This window comes from Mustela nigripes, chromosome 18, assembly GCF_022355385.1.
Source record: "Mustela nigripes isolate SB6536 chromosome 18, MUSNIG.SB6536, whole genome shotgun sequence".
NCBI classification, from domain to species: domain Eukaryota; kingdom Metazoa; phylum Chordata; class Mammalia; order Carnivora; family Mustelidae; genus Mustela; species Mustela nigripes.
The window spans coordinates 32,781,182-32,799,420 of NC_081574.1; positions in this window are offsets into that span (position 1 = coordinate 32,781,182).

Genomic DNA, 18,239 nt, shown 5'->3' on the forward strand with positions numbered 1-18,239 from the left:
ACCCTCTCTCTCCTCTCATACAGGCTGCTCAGATGTCTCAGCTGAACCTCTCCTGTATAGTTTGACAACCACTGCAGGCAGTGGCCAGCCACAGATGGTTTTTTGTGTGTGCTTTTGTTTTCAATCAGGTTTTTATTTTAGGGAGGCAACCCTGGCCACAAGGTGTTGGGTAGACTGAAAGGGTATAAAATCAGAGAAACCATCACAGGCAAAAGAATTAGATGATAATCTAATTGCCTTTTGTCCATGTAAAGGAGGATGATGAGGCCTGAACTAAGGGAAGAGCTGTGACAATGGAGAAGAGAACAGATATAACAAATAAAAATGGTAAAGAAATGGAGTTCACAGGATTTATCAATCGATTGGGTGCCAGGGCGAGAAAAAGAAAAGAGTAGATGAGTAGATGACAACATCCAAGTTCCTCATGATCTCACCATTCACCAACACAGAAGGAATAGCAGATTTGGGTGGAAAGTTGATGACTTATGTTTAGAGCAAGCTGAAATGGCTGAGAGGCAGGTGGAGGGGCCGAAGCTCGGAGGAGCACAGTTGACTAGAATGCACTTTGACAGTCCACAGATGGTGGTAGATGACAGCAGGTGATCAGGGATCACTCAGGGATAGTATGAGATAAGAAGAGATCCAAAAATGAAACATACGCAGGAAACACCATATTTAAGGTACACGCAGAGAAATAAGAATCAGCAGAGGTCAGTGAAGTAGTGGAGAACCAGGCCAGAGGCAAAGAGGGAAAAGAGAGAAGAGGATCTTCATTAATGTAAAATTTGGGGCCAAGATAAAGAAACATGAAGTCAAATGAGAATGCATCAGATTTAGTGTGAGATGATTATTTGGGCCTTTTGCCAGAACAGTGTCTGGGTGCACAGGGCCAGAGGAAGCCAGGCTGCAGGTGTTTGAAGAGCAAGTGAGGAGAAGGTGGAAATAACAGAAAACAAAGGAAGAAGCAAGAATTCTAGGCTTGTAAGTTAAGAAAAGACAAGGAGGTACAGGATCAACGGAGGATTTTATTTTTAAGATAGACACCAGACTTGGTCATAATTTTACACTGTGCAGAAGGGACCAGTTGAGATGAAGTTGCCAACTGGGGAAGGAGAAAGAGAATCCCAGCTGCAGAAAGGTCCTAGGTGAGACAGGAGGGTCGGTCAGAGTGTAGGGGGAGGGAATGACTTCAACAAGAGAAATAACATCTCTTTCCATGAGACCAGAAGGATGGGCGTCAGAATAAATACAAACATAGCTTTCCAATGGCTGAAACTAAGGTGGCTTACACCTGATTTCCTTCTTTCTCTTGTAAGTTTAAAGACTTTAAGGAGAAAAATAGAAGTTTGAAGTAAGTACTGTGGGTAATGGAGAATTTTAAACATACATTACATTTTAATGTTTTTTGTACAATTTGTAGCATCTATAGCAGACATAATAGCATATCTCACACCACATTACCATTGCTTATTTGATTACCTGCCTTTCCATGTAATAATAACCCTAGATAGAGTAGGACCAGTGTTTCTAGCCTAGAAGAGTGTCTGACGTATAATGGGTGATTGACAAACATTTGCTCAAGGGATCAATAATTGAGTAAATGGACTAATTTTCAGAATCAGTCCAATCCTTCGAACTAAGCTGAAAACCTCACTGTGTCATAGATTTTGTTGGATTGCTCAGCATTTTCAGCATATAGGAGCTACACAATCAGGATGAATGAAAATGAATTGAGCTGCCTCAAGACCAAAGTGTTGATGTAAAAATGAAGCAGCTCATTCCAAGGGAGGAGCTCACATTGAAATGATGGAGGAATGGAATTTAAAACTAGCTAAACCTTTAGAAGAAAATATAACCTCCTCTTCCTCAAGCTTCCAGTTACTATTTTTTCTCCAGTTTTAGAGAGGGTGTTCTTGAAGTATCTTGGAGTGCTTAACATCTTCATTTCTTAATGGAATCAGCAGGTTATGTAGGATTATCATTATGTCTCACCCATCCTATTCTCTGGCTTCTTGGAATTGAAGCTTCATGGTCTAGAGACTGAGGCCCAGAGAAGGTAACCAATTAGTATCAGATGTCCCTGAGTTGTGGTTTTTCTAGTTCTAAATCTGAGCTCCCAATCGCCAGTCCTCTGCACTGTGAGAGAGAAATCCTTCAGGCAGGCAGAGAGAGGCAGCTCCTCTCCGCCCTGCTTTGAGGTATCCCATAGCAAATGATAGTGGCAGGGAAATGTCTTAATATAGCGTGGTGTTTAGCATAATTGATGTTCAGATGCAGTGTTAGTAGAAACAAGCCCAGTTAATTGGTCTCTCAACCTACATTAGCTCTTGCATTGCAGCCAATTAGGCAGGGGCCAGAGGGCCCTTTGCTCGGCCATTAGAGCCCTCCACGCCGGGGCCAGGAAGGTGCTGGCAGTTAGGCAGCAGAGACGACGTAAATGACGGTGATGAGCTGTGTGTGCAGCTGCACCACAGCCAGAGCCATCTGTCCGTTTAGGAGCGCAAGACCTTAACAACCAATCTTAAAGGTGAAAAAAGGAAGGTAACATTCAGGAGAGGGAAATCTGGGCTCTCCCTGGGGTGGAATGCTGGAAAACTCTTTGAAGATTATAGACTCGAAGGGCATAAACCTAATACTAGTCCTACGGCAGTATTCCTAATGAACTAATTGTTCGTCCCTGTTCTCTGAGGCTCAGTGTTATTGGAAAGACCCTGGGTGTATTTCCAGGAGACACTGTAGGAGTGCTGCTCAAAGCGAGGTCCGAGGACCAGCAGCATCATTTGGGATGTTCATTTAGGAGGGGGTTAGAGATGCAGATTGCAGGCGCAGCCCTGACCAGCTGAACTAAAATCTGCATTGTAACAAGATCCCCATGTGTTCTGTATGCCTATTAAAGTCTGAGAAGCTGTGCTGTAGGCCAGGGGTCAGTAAACACATTATATTAGAATGCCGCATGTCTATTCATTTGCCTCTTGATTATACCACTTTTACACATGGCAACAGGGTTGAGTGGTTGCAACAGAGACCTTCTGTCCTGCAAGCCTACGGCATTTCCTCTCTGACTCTTTACTGAGAGACTTTGGCAGACCCCTGCTCTAGGCAGAAGTCTCTGTGTCCAGCCCATGTGACTAACATTTCTGTCAGCTCTTGGAGGGCAGGTTAGTACCAGATACTTAATTTGCTGTTTAAATATTGTCATGGCCATTACGGGCAGATGGAGCAATAGATGGGAGATGACAACGATCTCAATGCCAGGAGCTTAGGAGTTTCTGGGTTTACATGGACACTTTAGCAGAAGTTGGCAAAAACTTTAAATGTTCTGCTACCTCGAAGGAGTCAAATGGTTTGAAGGATCCTTTCACTCTCTCATTCACACAGGGAATAAAGGAAAAAATGATAAGCCGGGGCTTGTAATAAAACAGTCACCAAATGTCTCTGTTGCATCCTTGATAGCATATTCATTGTGACTGGAAGTATTAACCTTCTTCCAAATACACCAAGATGTCGCTTTGATTTTATGCCAGTGTTTGGGGATAATTTGATACCCAGTGAATTACCCAAAGAGACTGCATTCTCCCCTTCTTGATTTTCACCAGGGTGAAATGTTAAAACAGGTGTGACTGCTCTGCTTTCTATATAGCAAAGGGATTGTCGAAAATGTGCATTCCTTTGAGCATGCCATAAAGAGCTTATGCAGAGACCCGCAGAGGACTTCGGTGGCTAATGGCGAGGAAGAGTGCTGCTAAACCAACATTTCTGAAATTGCCAAAGTATGTTGACAGGAGATCCTGGCCAGGCGCTTATAGACTTGCATTTGCAAGAATATTAAAGAAGCAGCTCATTGTGTTTTTTAAACTCTTGGAGTTTTTCCAAGCCTGTGCTTTCCAAGTCTGTCTCTGTCTCTGCCTCTGTCTCTGTCTCTGTCTCTCACATACACACCAACAAATGCTGGGCTGCAGCCCCAGACTCCAGACGCATGCATCCATCATAATTGCAGCACTGCCAGCAGTCATGTAACTGCTTAAAGACCTCAACAGCCTTCTGGCACTTAAAGGGGAAAAAAAGCCCATCTAATTAATCACAGGTGAAACAGCTTGGACTGTCTCCAAAAGCCCCAGAATTTACTGCCAAGCTTTGATGCTAATTTTCTTTCTAAGTAACCCCCTAAAGAAATTTACGATTAGGTAATTAAAGTAATGAATAAAGAGATACTTAGGTGGAGAGAAAGGAGGAGAGGGAAAAGTCTATTATTTCCACCCTGCAATAAACGTATCTGGGCATGCGTCATTTGTGAACTCCAGCATCAAGGTCCCCAAGAGGCTTTCTCCTGAAGAATATTTTAAAAATCAATATTTGAAAGACCAAAAGGAGGCATATAAATGGAGTTGGGAGCAAGTCACTCTGCTGGGGCCTGTAAGACAGAGAAGGAGATCTGCCTTCTGCCAGACACTCTTGGCTATTTTTTATTGCCACATCTTGTGCCCGATGGGGAGGTCGGTGGTGCCTTCTCCCTATGAGTTGATTGGCTAGCATCACTGGGTTGGATTTAGGGAACTCACCTTCCTCAGATCCCCCATGTTCCTGTTGGGATAGATCCCGGATTTCTAGGTTTAATTGGTCGGAAAGACATTGCTCCAATCTTTTGCTCAGCAACTATTCAGGACTGGGCTTTGGATTTTATCATCCCAGCCCTGATCCCTTCCATATGTTTCTGACACTCAGTATCAGAACACCCCAGAAATGGGGGTCTTAGTTAATTGCCTACTTAGGTTTCCAAATTAAACAGAAATACTGTTCATTGAAACGATGGATTAAATAAGTTTCTGCTCAACTCCAAAGTGCCTAGAGCCTTAATCCTTGCTGAAAAATCTTGCTCTCAACTATTTTTCTGTGTTAATAAATATAGTGTAATAAGCATAATGCTTTTTTTAATAATTCAGAATCTTGAATTTTTGAGTGAAAAGCTCTTGGCTCTGATTTATATCTACCTTCAAGATAGTTTTACAAGCTTCCTGCAAGCAAATATCAGAACAGGCCCCCATTTTGTTTCTTTACCAAGGTTAGGAAAGAGTGAGTACTAATTGTCTCATAGGTTTATATAATGAAGGGTATAGGAGACTCACCGGCTAGACATGGTCTCATGACACCCTGGAAATTTAGTTCCTTTTTTTTTTTTTTTTAACTTAACTATGTTACCATATGAACTTATTTGTTTGCTTTTTCCCCCCTTCCTGAAAGGGGGGGGGGGGTTGAAAATAATAGAATCAAAATTTTGCCTTGGAAATAATGTTAGAGATATTATAGTCTCAGACTTCATTTTGGAACTAAGAGGACTGAGGCTTAGAGAGGTGATTTGGTTTGGCAAAGATGCACAGCCACATCTGGGTGGTTACAATCATAGACTCTGAAGCAAGATACATTTGCACTTGTAAACTGCTCTGCTACTTACCCACTGTGGACCTTGAGAAACCACTTGCCTTCTGAGCTGCTTTTTCGGACCTACAAAATAAAAACAGTAATATCCTTCCTGAGTTACAGTAAGTATTAAATAAGATAATACAGGTAAGAGGCTTAGCATCATGCAAACACTAAAAAATACCTTGCTCTTATTTGTTTTATTTGTTTTTAATTGTCATACAATTATAATTTATTTTTATCGAACAGATTCCTTTTCATTATTGACAATTCCGTGTTGCTTCCGAGGAAGACAGAGTCCTACTCAAAGATGGCTCTTTTTTTATTCAAGGCCAGATGGGTGTGGATGTCCCTGTTTGGGGAAATTGGACCACAGCTCAATTGCTCCATGTAAGAAAGAGTCACATTCTTGAAAGGCCTCCAGTTCAGAGCTTCATTTCTCCCAAGCCAACGCAGAATGACTCCTCATTCCTACATGAGGAGTGAGAGACCTTTTCCCCACAGAGAAAGCAATTTCAGGACACGAGTGAACTTGGGAAGAGAGGTGAAGAGCAAGACTGAGGGTCATTCCAGGATTTAGGTTCCTTCCCAGTCCTCCTGATTCAGCCAAGGATGAAGGTCAACATCTACTCAGACCCCCATCTCCCTATACTCAGACCTCCATCTTCCTATGTATCCCCCAGTCCCAAGAGCTTCTGGGCCCAGTTCTCCTCTGAGCCTCTTTCTAAAAGGCCAGGGAAGTTGGGAGAATCCTGCCAAATGGGAATTAAAAATGACAAAACAGCTGATTAGATCTGAGGTGACAAGAATGAGAAATAAAAGCCATTAGAGCCCATTTGCAACGTGTCTTCAGGGAGTCAAGTTTCAAGGTGTTCCTCGGAAGATTATTAATGGCATGACAGTGTTTTCCGTGCAGGAATCTGATACATGAAATAACACCAGTGTACACAGACTGCATTCTAGATGGTAAGAGGGGCCTGCCCTCATTTATTTAGTTTCACAGATTTGAAGAGACACCCTAATTTGGCTGTCAGGACGAAGGCTAGTGTAAGCACCCAGGGCTTGGAGAAACAGATTTCCATAGTAAATGGTTTTCTTCTACAGCAGCGCCAGGCAAACTATGGCCCATGGGCAAAACCTGGTCTCAAACCTGGTCTGAGGTCTAATTTTTGTATGGGCAATGAGCAAGGGATGGTTTTCGTATTTTAAAATGGTTTAAAAATATCAAAAGAAGAATATGTTATGACATATGGAAATGTTATAAAGTTCAACTGCAAGTGTCCATGAATATTTCTGGAACATAGTCACACTCATTTGTCTGTGTATAATCTGTGGTTTGCTTTTGTGCTACAAAGGCAGAGCTGAATAGTTGTGACAGAGTCTGTGTGGCCCATAAGCCTAAATTATTTACTGTCCAGGCATTTCCAGAAAAGTTTGCCAACCCTGTTCTGTAGGACTTCTCAGCCAAACTCCTTTACTTTGCAAAAAGAAAAAGAGTCCTAACTTAGCAAAATACTATAAAGGTTTTCTCTAGAAGAATATAGACTCATTTTTGAGTCACAGCATGGAAATCTGTTTATTCACGGCTCCCAGGGACAACCGCCCAACACTGAGAGCGGCTAGTTTCAGGTTCCTCTAAAGGTTGCTGGAGCAGGGAACCACAAGCCCTCAGTGGCCATTCAGACACACAGTAAGGCAGCAGTTCCAGAAGGCAAGTCCTCTCCAGGCTGGTGAGACCAGGAACTCCCTGGAGCTGGAGTCCTCTCATTTTTACCTTCCTCCATAAAAGCCCAGAGAAGACATACATCCTAACTAGTTTTTAGTTTTGTATCCACCTTGGAGTCATCACACATTCCTATCTCATCCCTATGCCTCGGCTTTTTTGCAAGGATACTTCTCTCCCCTCTAAAAACAGCTGTGACCCTCAGTGGGCACTACTGAGATACTTGTTATCCTAGGGTCTCATAAATCTTCCAAAGCCCTTTTCTAGTCTGTTTTTGTTAGTGAGAGCAAATGTGGTGATCTTGAGATGGAGAAAGTTGTTGCTGTTGTCTGGAGGATGGAACAGATGGAAGACTGACGGTGTAGAGTATCAGTAACACTAGCCCTGGAGCTTCCAACTCCACATCTCCATAAGGTGAGTGATTAAGACCTTCAGTCAGAGACATGTTCAGCAGAACTGTCAGCTGCCAGTGGCCAGTGGGCTGATCATCCAGTAGGACAGATGCATCTACACCTTCATAGATAACTACAGGGACATCAGAAAGGAAGGATGAACAAAACAAAGGGAACCTGTGGGGGCACACCTCCTGGGCAACTTATTGGAAGAGGTAAAAGTGGGACTGAGTGAAGAATGGGGTTGGATTGTGCTAGTTAGAGAGGGGAATTGATGGAATTTTTGTGGTGAGAAAATCCTTAAAAACAGTTATTGCATACCTTCCTGATTATGAGTTGGTGGCAGAGCCAGTCTCCTCACTTCCTAATTGAATACTCTTTCAAGAACATAAAGAGTAGATAAAGAACCGTCAGCCAGTCCCTCAATTGCTTGAGGTGAGAAGTTTTGTAGTTCACAATTTTTAAAACATAAAGTACTTCTGAGGTAGCCCTGCCTTGGTGAGCTGGAAGGAGGAAAAGGGGAGGGAGTTTGAATCCTCCCCTTTTATCAAAAGAGAGAAAATTTGGACAATCTCACCCCTGGAATAATGGAACCATGACAACTTTGGTTGTTAAGGTTCCTTGCAGGATAAGTAATCTCTAGATTGAATTAGACTGAATTGTGGAATGCAGGTCAAGTGCTGCCCAAAAGAACCCTGAGCCTAATGCAGGAGTTGGACCACTGAAATTACTTTTCTTCCTCTTCAGTTTTCAGAAGTTCTTGCTTATAAATCATTGCAGTATTTTTTTCTCATTTCTTCTTTATGGATGTTGAGGTTTCCACCAAATCTGGAAGGAGAAAAAAAAAAAAAAAAACCCTTATATTGAATGGTGACATTAAAAAGATCGATGAGGGGCGCCTGGGTGGCTCAGTGGGTTAAGCCGCTGCCTTCGGCTCAGGTCATGATCTCAGGGTCCTGGGATCAAGTCCCGCATCGGGCTCTCTGCTCAGCAGGGAGCCTGCTTCCCTTCCTCTCTCTCTCTGCCTGCCTCTCCATCTACTTGTGATCTCTCTCTGTCAAATAAATAAATAAAATCTTAAAAAAAAAAAAAAAGATCGATGAGAGAGAAAATGTAGAATTAATTTATATAACGTCAAAGTGTTTTTGTTTTGTTTAATTTCCATCTTTTTAAAATGCATCCCTCAGTTATAAGCAATTGTTGTCACATCCAACTGGATAGGAATTGTGAGACACTCAAGTTAATGGTCTTGCAGAAAAGTAGGCCATATAGGAAGCTGGCAGAAATGGGGTCTGAAAGCAGGGACTGTGACATAACACCCAACTAACGAATAATATCACAGTCACCTCAGAGCATCATAGGGAGACATTATAGGGAACATCATAGGGAGACAGAGGCCTATGAACGAGGCTTCACTGTAAATAGAGCTCCCCATGTCTCTCCCTGAGGGTTACCAATAGATAAACTACCAGAAGTTGAAATGTCACTTGCATAGGTCGCTGCTTTAGGTGCTCTGTACAGCTCTGCACATGCCGTCAAGTTTCCATCCTTTGACAAATGCCGAGGATTGTTCATGTCAGTGGGTTATGTCCAATACTTCAGGGGAAAGGTCCTAATAATTGAGACCCCTGCCAAACCTTCCACCTGGTCACCCAGCTAATAGAAGGGCAGTTTCACCAGAAGCTTGGCAGGAGGCAAGCTGTTCTGCTTATTGCCTTCCAAATAGCCAGAATGAATCTTCCAAGAGGCATAAGACCACCTCTAGCCTAGAAAAGATCAATAGAGGCATGAGGGTGAGAGCAACTACTCTATGTAGGCATAAATGTAGACTTCTATATATAGAAAGCAGCTACCCTTCCTCCATCATGTAGCCATAAACTGCACATGTTGTATAGGTAACTACTCTTCAGGAAAAAGAAGAACAGTAATTGGCAGTGTGCAATTGTTATAATTAAAAGCCTTTTTGACTAGAACAAAGTTTATTCCCGTTGAAACTCAGAAGAGGATAAGGTGGCTGTGAGTTTCACCTGAGAAATGTCAGCGGGTTCTGACTTGCCTTTCTCCTGTGCTCTATTCTGACAGTCACAGGAAGCCTGAAATCCCTTTGACACTCACCACAATGATGACAGATCCTCCCTGAAGACCCTATAGCCACAAACAAATGCATTGTTCTCCTTGTCAACCCATTACTGAAAGGTGATACACAGCCAAGCTGCCATTGGCCTCATTTGTTAGTGTTAGCAAGCGCAAGGCTGAAGCTCATTACCCTGAGAAAAGCGAAAGCCAAGAACGAGTTCCTGAAATCAGGCTGCAGGATCAGGAGCCTGTCAGCAAGCCTCGAGTATGAATGTGCCATCCCAGATGTTGACTGAGGCCTGTCTGCCCCTCTCCACCCTCCTCCCCTTCCCACCTTCAGCAGTCCATCTCTAGAAAGTGCCATCATAGGCTCTTTTTCATCCAGAATATGAATATTCAGTTTCTCAGTCCAGTTTTCTTTCCATCCTACATACTGCCTTTGCATGGACAAGGGAACCCAGTGGCTGTGACTTTTAGAAGCGATCTGGACCTGTGACCTTCTCGAACAAAAGTGGCCGCTCCTTCGTCCTGGTTCCTGTACAGCCAGGCCTTACTCATTTCAGCATCACACACATGATGGCATCTGCAGTGTGCACTGGTGATTCACTTATGTGTCAATCACTCTTCATTAGACTTTGAACTCCTTGAAGACAGGTGCTTTGAGGACAGGTGTAGGAGTGAGGCACATGGGCTTTGGCCTGGTTCTACCATATGCTCAAGGTCAACTATGGAGCCTTCCCAAGACCCATTGTCCCCACCTACACAATGAGGGAAAGAACTGGGGAATGTTATGGACTGAACTGTGTTCCCCCCAAATTCATATGTTGAAGTTCTAACTCTTAGTACTTCAGAATGTGACTGTATGTAGAGGTAGGGCTTCCAAAATTTGATTAAGATTAAATGAGGTCATTAGTGTAGTGTCCTTATACAAAGAGGAGATTAAAACACGGACATGCACAGAGGGAAGTTTATGTGAAGATACAGGGAGAAGAACATCTATAAGCCAAGAATAGAGGCTTCAGAGGAATCCAACCCTGCTACCACCTTGTCTTAGCCTGTTCATGCTGCCATATTAAAAAAAAAAATGTCATAAACCAGGTGGGTTATAAACAACAGAAATTTATTCTGTATTGCACTGGAGGCTAGAAATCTAAGATCAGGGTGCCAACATGGTTGGGTGAGAGCCCTCTTCTGGGCAGCAGACTTCTTGTGTCCTCACATAGTGGAAAAGTTAGGGATCTCTCTCGAACTTCTTTTGAGGACACTAATCCCAATCATGAGGGTCCCCCACTCCTGACCTAATAGCTCCCAAAGGCCCCACCTCCTAACACCATCCCCTTAGGGGTTAGGATTTCAACATATGAATTATGGGGGCAGGGGAGACATAAACATTCAGATGCTACATCTTGATCTTCGAATTCTAGCCTTCTGAATTAAAATAATAATAATAATAATAATAATAATAACTTTCTATTGTTTAAGCTACCCAAACTGTAGTACTTGTATGGAAGCTTAAATATTATGATTTATAAGAAATATATATTTGGCCAGATGACCAAAATGTATTTCTCACATATATTTATTGTTCATCCACAGTTCCTGACTCACAGCTCCCAAACCCTTGGAATTTCCTAAGCAATAAGAACAATGGGAGCATCTTTTGTTATATTTGGTATCTTCTCCTTGTTTTTTGAACTCTTCAGAGCCATAAAGATGAAATTGGTGTATTATTATTCATAATAAGGCCTTTTCCACCACAACTGGGTTTATCTTAATGAGGTGACTTTGGGAAAACACTTGGCTGGTTGCTAAGGGAACCACTATTCGTGAACAGAGGGTTGGAATTGTCAGTCCCACCTCCTGATTTCAATGAAAAGGAGAAGGGCTGGAGGTTGAGTTCAATCACCAATGGCCAGTGATTTAATCACTTATGTCTATGTAATGAAGCTTCCATAAAAACCCAAAAGGAGGTAGTTTGGAGGGCCTCCAGGTTGGGAAACCAAAATACTTCCATGTGCCACCATGCTCCACAAAGACAGAAGCTCCTTTGTTCAGGACATTACCCTATGTGTCTTCATCTGGCTGTTCATTTGTATCTTTTAATATTCTTTGTAATAAACCAGTGATGTACTTAGTGAATGGGTTTCCTGAGTTTTGTGAGCTGCTCTAGCAAATTAATTGAACCCAAGTAGGGGGTCGTGGGAACCTCTGATTTATAGCCAGTGGATCAGAAACACAGATAACAAGTTGGGCTTGCATCTGGCATCTGAAGTAGGAGCAGTCTTGTGGGCATCCAGTGTTGTCTATAGGTAGATAGGGTCAAAATCGAATTAACCGTAGGACACACAGCTGCTGTCCTGAGCATGGTATGGTTGTATGTGTGGAAAGAAACCCTCTTCCACACATTAAAATTGGGTCCAGAATCCAAAATAGCAGCTGCTAGCAAACTATTACAAGGAGGTCTGAGTTTGAGTTCTCTTAGCCTCTTTGAGAGGTTCTGGAAGCTAAGGTCTCTGGGAAAATGTGCAAACACACAGAAGTTTACAAACCATTCAGGACCTCAGTGACCTACCTATGGATTCTTACTGTCCTGAGGCCTTCTGGACGGTTGGTTGATGACTTGATTTTTCATGAGGTAGAAAGAGAAAGAGAATGATAATGAGACATTTCTGTGGAGATAAACCTGTAGGAAAAGTCAAAATCTGGGAAGGAAGGAAGCTACTCTGCCTTTAACTCACTTTAACTCTGACTTTAACTCATTCCTTGAAAGTAACTTCAGTCCCTTGTTTTAGTAGGAAAAAAAAAATTAATCCTTGGATCTTTAAAAATATCTTTGCAGACATCAGAATACCGCCTTTTAGAGCATTCTCCCTACTTTTCCAGCTTTGCTTGAAAACAAATAAATGAGCCAAACTTAATATGCTATGATATTCAGGAAAAATTCCCTTTTTTACCCATATGTAAAGGATGAAATCATTTGGCCATCTTACTTTATCTAAAGGGAAACAGTGTGTGGTGGGCAAGGAACAGAGTAACCCAGCTTCTAGGTCTAAAATGTTCAGTGTGTTCCATCACAGAAACTTCATTAACAACGATGGGCTCAAACTTTAGCTAGAAAATTCCTACACTTGGCATGTTACCCTTCTTTCCACACTGGCCATCGCCATGGCCCACAACTTAACATCACCCCATAACTGGACATTTCTGGTTGTAATGTAAATTAAACCATTTCTGGTTGTAAGTTTCCCTGAACACTCTCTTTCTTTCTCTTTCTCCATTTCCCCATTCTGTAAAATCAGCAGGTTGAAAAGATCTCTATGGTCCCTTCCAACCAGAAAAATTCTATGATTTTATGATTCTCTGAATCCCAGTGCTGTGGTAACTCTAATTTCAGGCTTGTCTTTAATTCTTTGCTTTGCTTCACAGAACAGGAGAATAGCTTATGTTGCAAAATGCATCCCAGAGAGTAGCGCCCCAGAGACCAGGAACAGGGTGAAGGCAGGCGCAGCTAATGCGGAGCACAGCAGCCCGACCGGCTTGGGGAGGAGGGGGGAGCTTGTTTGTGGGTTATAGAAAGCCTTGCTTGGCAATTTGGCTATGCTGATAATTACAGGGCAAGGGAAGTTGGGAGTGAAGAGATGGTGATGGACATTTTGGTTAAGAGAGCTGTTCTAGGGGGGGCTTGGGTGGCTCAGCCATTAAGCAGCTGCCTTCAGGTCATGATCCCTGGGTCTTGGGGTCCTGCATCAGGCTGCTTCTCCCTCTCCCACTCCCCCTGCTTGTGTTCCTTCTCTCAGTGTCTCTTTCTCTGTAAAATAAATAAATAAAATCTTAAAAAAAAAAACGAAAAAGAAAAGAAAGCTGTTCTAGGGGTAACTTGGTGCTGTTGGAGAAATAGGAGAGCTGGCTGAGAGCCAAGGATACACCTTGAAGTGAGTTTTAGAAGATAATCTACACATCATGTACATATTATTTTGGTTTTTTTTTTGGGGGGGGGGGGTTTGGTTTTTTAAATAATACTGGAAAGAAGCTTTCTTTGACATAAAATGGAAGGTCACTGACTTACCTTTACTTTTAGTGTAGCAGGTCTTCTCAGATGATCCTATCAGACGGAACCCAAGATAAGTAATGCATAATTAAAGAACTTCTATAAGAATTAAATTAGATAAAATGGGCAAATGCAATTTGGAAGTTGCCCTATGTTAATCCAGAAAGGCAGATGTATAGAAGCAAAGCAAAACAAAAAGAACTGACTTAGATCTAGCTTTGCACTTGGTACTTATTGAGACCTTGTAACTAACCCTCACACTATCCCTCAGTTTAAAGCAGAAGTGAAGTTACAATTGTCATAACAATTACAGGATGAATTGGTAAAAATAATAATAATAACAATAACAATAATAATAATAAATTTCCTTTCAAAAAGAGGAGGAATTACATTCTATAGCACCTTCAGTTTTATTCTTGACTCTGGAGGATTTTCTCCTTGAACTTCCCTCTGCATGGAGTTGTCTGGGTCAACAACATTCTGATTACCAGAACTACAGTTGGCACCCTCAGATGTCAAAGTTCTGAACCAAACTCTATTACAGCCTTTAAAATTGTCCAGGAATCCCCAGATCAAGTACCACATCAGGCTCCCAACTCCATGGGGAGTCTGCTTCTCCCTCTGACCTTCTCCCCTTTCATGCTCTCTCTCTCTCTCTCAAACAAATAAATAAAATCTTTTAAAAAAAATAAATAAATAATTGTGCAGTAAGGGATCACTCACCCTGGGCCACCAGGGATTCATTTATCATTTTTTAAATGTCTCCAGAGAGCATCAGAGAAGTGGTGAAACAAATTGATCAGTCTTTTATCAGGCTATCACAGAAATGATTTCACAATGTGTATTTTGGATGATGGAATTATGGATGAATTTTGGGCTCATGTGTATATATATATATTTTTAAGTTTTCTTTAAAACTTTTTTGTATTTTTTGTAAGTTTTCCTTACTTTTCTTTTGAGTTATAAAAAACAAGATCAAAACTGTCCCTAGCAGTTGCTGAGTTAGGCCACCAGCTTGTCCAAGGATAGTCTCTTCTCTCAATTACAATTATGTCTCTTTTTTAACTGATAGGCTTCAGTGGCCTTTTAATCTAAAGAGAGTCTTTCCCTGAGGTGTCCATTTCCTTAAAGATATCTGGAAGATGCCAACTGAAAGGGTCACTCACTTCCTCCAGAACCCATAATAGTTTTGTATCTCCCCTTCTTTTACAGACCCTTAACCAAAGAGTAGGAGGCCTATTTTAACATCAAAGTAAAATCGGCAACAAAATCAGAAGCGCTTGGAGTAGGTAGTGGAATTGACTCAGGGCTGGGGTTTTGCTGGGTTAATACTATGAAGGAAGAGAAGGCAAGGGCAATTGAGGGTGTATTCAAGACTGTAACTATGGTCATGGGCCATGGAATCTAAGCTGGTAAGAATAAGAGGAGGTTATTGTGGGTGGTGGGCTATAAAGAATAGTGAAAAAAAAGTACTAGGTTCAGTAATGGGCAAACCTCATTAACCCACAGATTAATTGGAGTTAAGATGCTTAGAAGAAATGAGCAGAAATGGTGGGAAGTGGTGATCAAAGGGTGGGACAATGGAAGTCAAGATTGGGGCATGGTACTATCATCGATCATGAGAAAGACTAAGCCATGACCAAGAGAGTATGTGGCTAAAAGGGAGTAGAGATGTGTCTATACCAAGAAGGATATTAAGGAACTGAGAGGCCAGAGTTTTAGATGGATTTTCATACCTTAATGTTGAAGTCACCAAGAATGAAAATGAGTAGTTGGGAAGGGGGAAGGGAACCCACCATGGTGGGGAAGGGGCAGGGAAGAAGCAGCAGCTTCAGAAATGAAAATGGAATGAATGAAAATGGAAACCACAGAAGCTTTTGATATTGATGAAGTCCCAAAAGTTCATTTTCACTTTTGTTTCCTTTGTCTTTGGAGACATATCTTGAAAGAAGTTGCTGTGGCTGATGTCGAAGAGATTACTGCCTATGTTCTCCTCTAGGATTCTGATGGATTCCTGTCTCACATTGAGGTCTTTTATCCATTTTGAGTTTATCTTTGTGCACAGTGTAAGAAAATGGTTGAGTTTCATTCTTCTACATATAGCTGTCTAGTTTTCCCAGACTATTTATTGAAGAGAATGTCTTTTTCCACTGTATATTTTTCTGTTTTGTTGAAGATTATTTGACCATGGAGTTGAGGGTCCATATCTGGGCTCTCAACTCTGTTCCACTGGTCTATGTGTCTGTTTTTATGCCAGTACCATGCTGTCTTGGTGATCACAGCTTTGTAGTAAAGCTTGAAATCAGGTAACCTGATGCCGCCAGTTTTATTTTTGTTTTTCAACATTTCCTTAGCAATTCAGGGTCTCTTCTGATTCCATACAAATTTTAGGAATATTTGCTCCAGCTCTTTGAAAAATACCAGTGGAATTTTGATTGGAATAGCATTAAAAGTATAGATTGCTCTAGGCAGCTAGATATTTTAACAATGTTTATTCTTCTGATCCAAGAGCATGGAATGGTCTTCCATCTTTTGGGGTCTTCTTCAATTTCATTTATGAGTGTTCTGTAGTTCCTCGAGTACAGATCCTTTACCTCTTTGGTTAGGTTTATTCCCAGGTATCTTATGGTTCTTGGTGCTATAGTAAATGGAATCAATTCTCTAATTTCCATTGCTGCATTTTCATTGTTAATGTATAAGAAAGCCACTGATTTCTGTATATTGACTTTGTATCCTGCCACGTTACTGAATTGCTGTATGAGTTCTAGTACTTTGGGGGTGGAGTCTTTTGGGTTTTCCATATAAAGAATCATGTCATTTGTGAAGAGAGAGAGTTTGACTTCTTTGTTGCCAATGTGGATTCCTTTTATTTCTCTTTGTTGTCTGATTGCTGTTGCTAGGACTTCTAATACTATGTTGAACAAGAGTGGTGAGAGTGGGCATCCTTGTCATGTTCCTTATCTCAACGGGAAGGCTGCAAGCTTTTTCCCATTGAGGATGATATTTGCTGTGGGTCTTTCATAGATATATTTTATGAAGTTCAGGAATGTTCCCTCTATCCCTATACTTTGAAGCATTTTAATCAGGAATGGATGCTGGATTTTGTGCAATGCTCCATCACGATCATAAGTTTCTGCACAGCAAAGGAAACAGTCAACAAAACAAAGAGGCAACCCACGGAATGGGAGAAGATATTTGCAAATGACAGTAGAGACAAATGTTGATATCCAGGATCTATAAAGAACTCCTCAAACTCAACACACACAAAACAGATAATCATATCAAAAAATGGGCAGAAGATATGAACAGACACTTCTCCAATGAAGACATACAAATGGCTACCAGACACATGAAAAAATGTTCATCATCACTAGCCATCAGGGAGATTCAAATTAAAACCACACTGAGATACCTCCTTACACCAGTTAGAATGGCCAAAATTAGCAAGACAGGAAACAACATGTGTTGGAGAGGATGTGGAGAAAGGGGAACCCTCTTACACTGTTGGGAATGCAAGTTGGTGCAGCCACTTTGGAGAACAGTGTGGAGATTCCTCGAGAAATAAAAAAATAGAGCTTCCTTACAACCCTGCAATTGTACTACTATTTACCCCAAAGATACAGATGTAGTAAAAAGAAGGGCCATCTGTACCCCAATGTTTATAGCAGCAATCACCACGGTCACCAAACTATGAAAAGAACCAAGATGCCCTTCAACGGACTAATGTATAAGGAAGATGTGGTCCATACACACTGTGGAGTATTATGCCTCCATCAGAAAGGATGAATACCCAACTTTTGTATGAGCATGGACGGGACTGGAAGAGATTACACTGAGTGAAATATGTCAATCAGAGAGAGTCAATTATCATATGGTTTTACTTATTTGTGGAGCATAACAAATAACATGGAGGACATGGGGAGATGGAGAGGAGAAGGGTGTTGAGGGAAATTGGAAGGGGAGGTAAACCATGAGAGACTACGGACTCTGGAAAACAACCTGAGGGTTTTGAAGGGGTGGGGGGTGGGAGGTTAGGGGAACCAGGTGGTGGGTATTAGGGAGGGCATGTATTGCACAGAGTACTGGGTGTGGTGCAAAAACAATGAATCCTGTTACACTGAAAAGAAATTTTTAAAAAAAAGAAAGAAAGAAAGTGGAAACCTCAAGAGCATAGTTTGTAACCAAATAAAGGATTATATGTGCTTCAAAGGGCAAGTAAAAACAAAAGCCTAGAAGGTACAAAGGTGGGAAGGTGGGCAGTAGTAGTCCACTCCAAGGCTCAGGGCTCGGCTGAGAGGAAAAAAACAGTTCGTACTTATGAGCACAGCAGTGGTCAGTGTCATGGGTGGCCAGTCTTCAGTTAGAACAGGAAATTGAAGAAATCAGAGAAGAGTTTAAACATATACCAGTTCCTGATGACAAGCACACTAGGAAAGGATTTGAAGGGATTGAGAAGAATGAAAATGTGTTAGAGGATAAAGTGAGGCATATTAAATATTTTAAGAGTTTATCTGAGCAAAAATCAATTTGAATTGGACAATGCCAAAGTGGAAATGATTAGGTGTTCTCCATAGACAGGAACTAA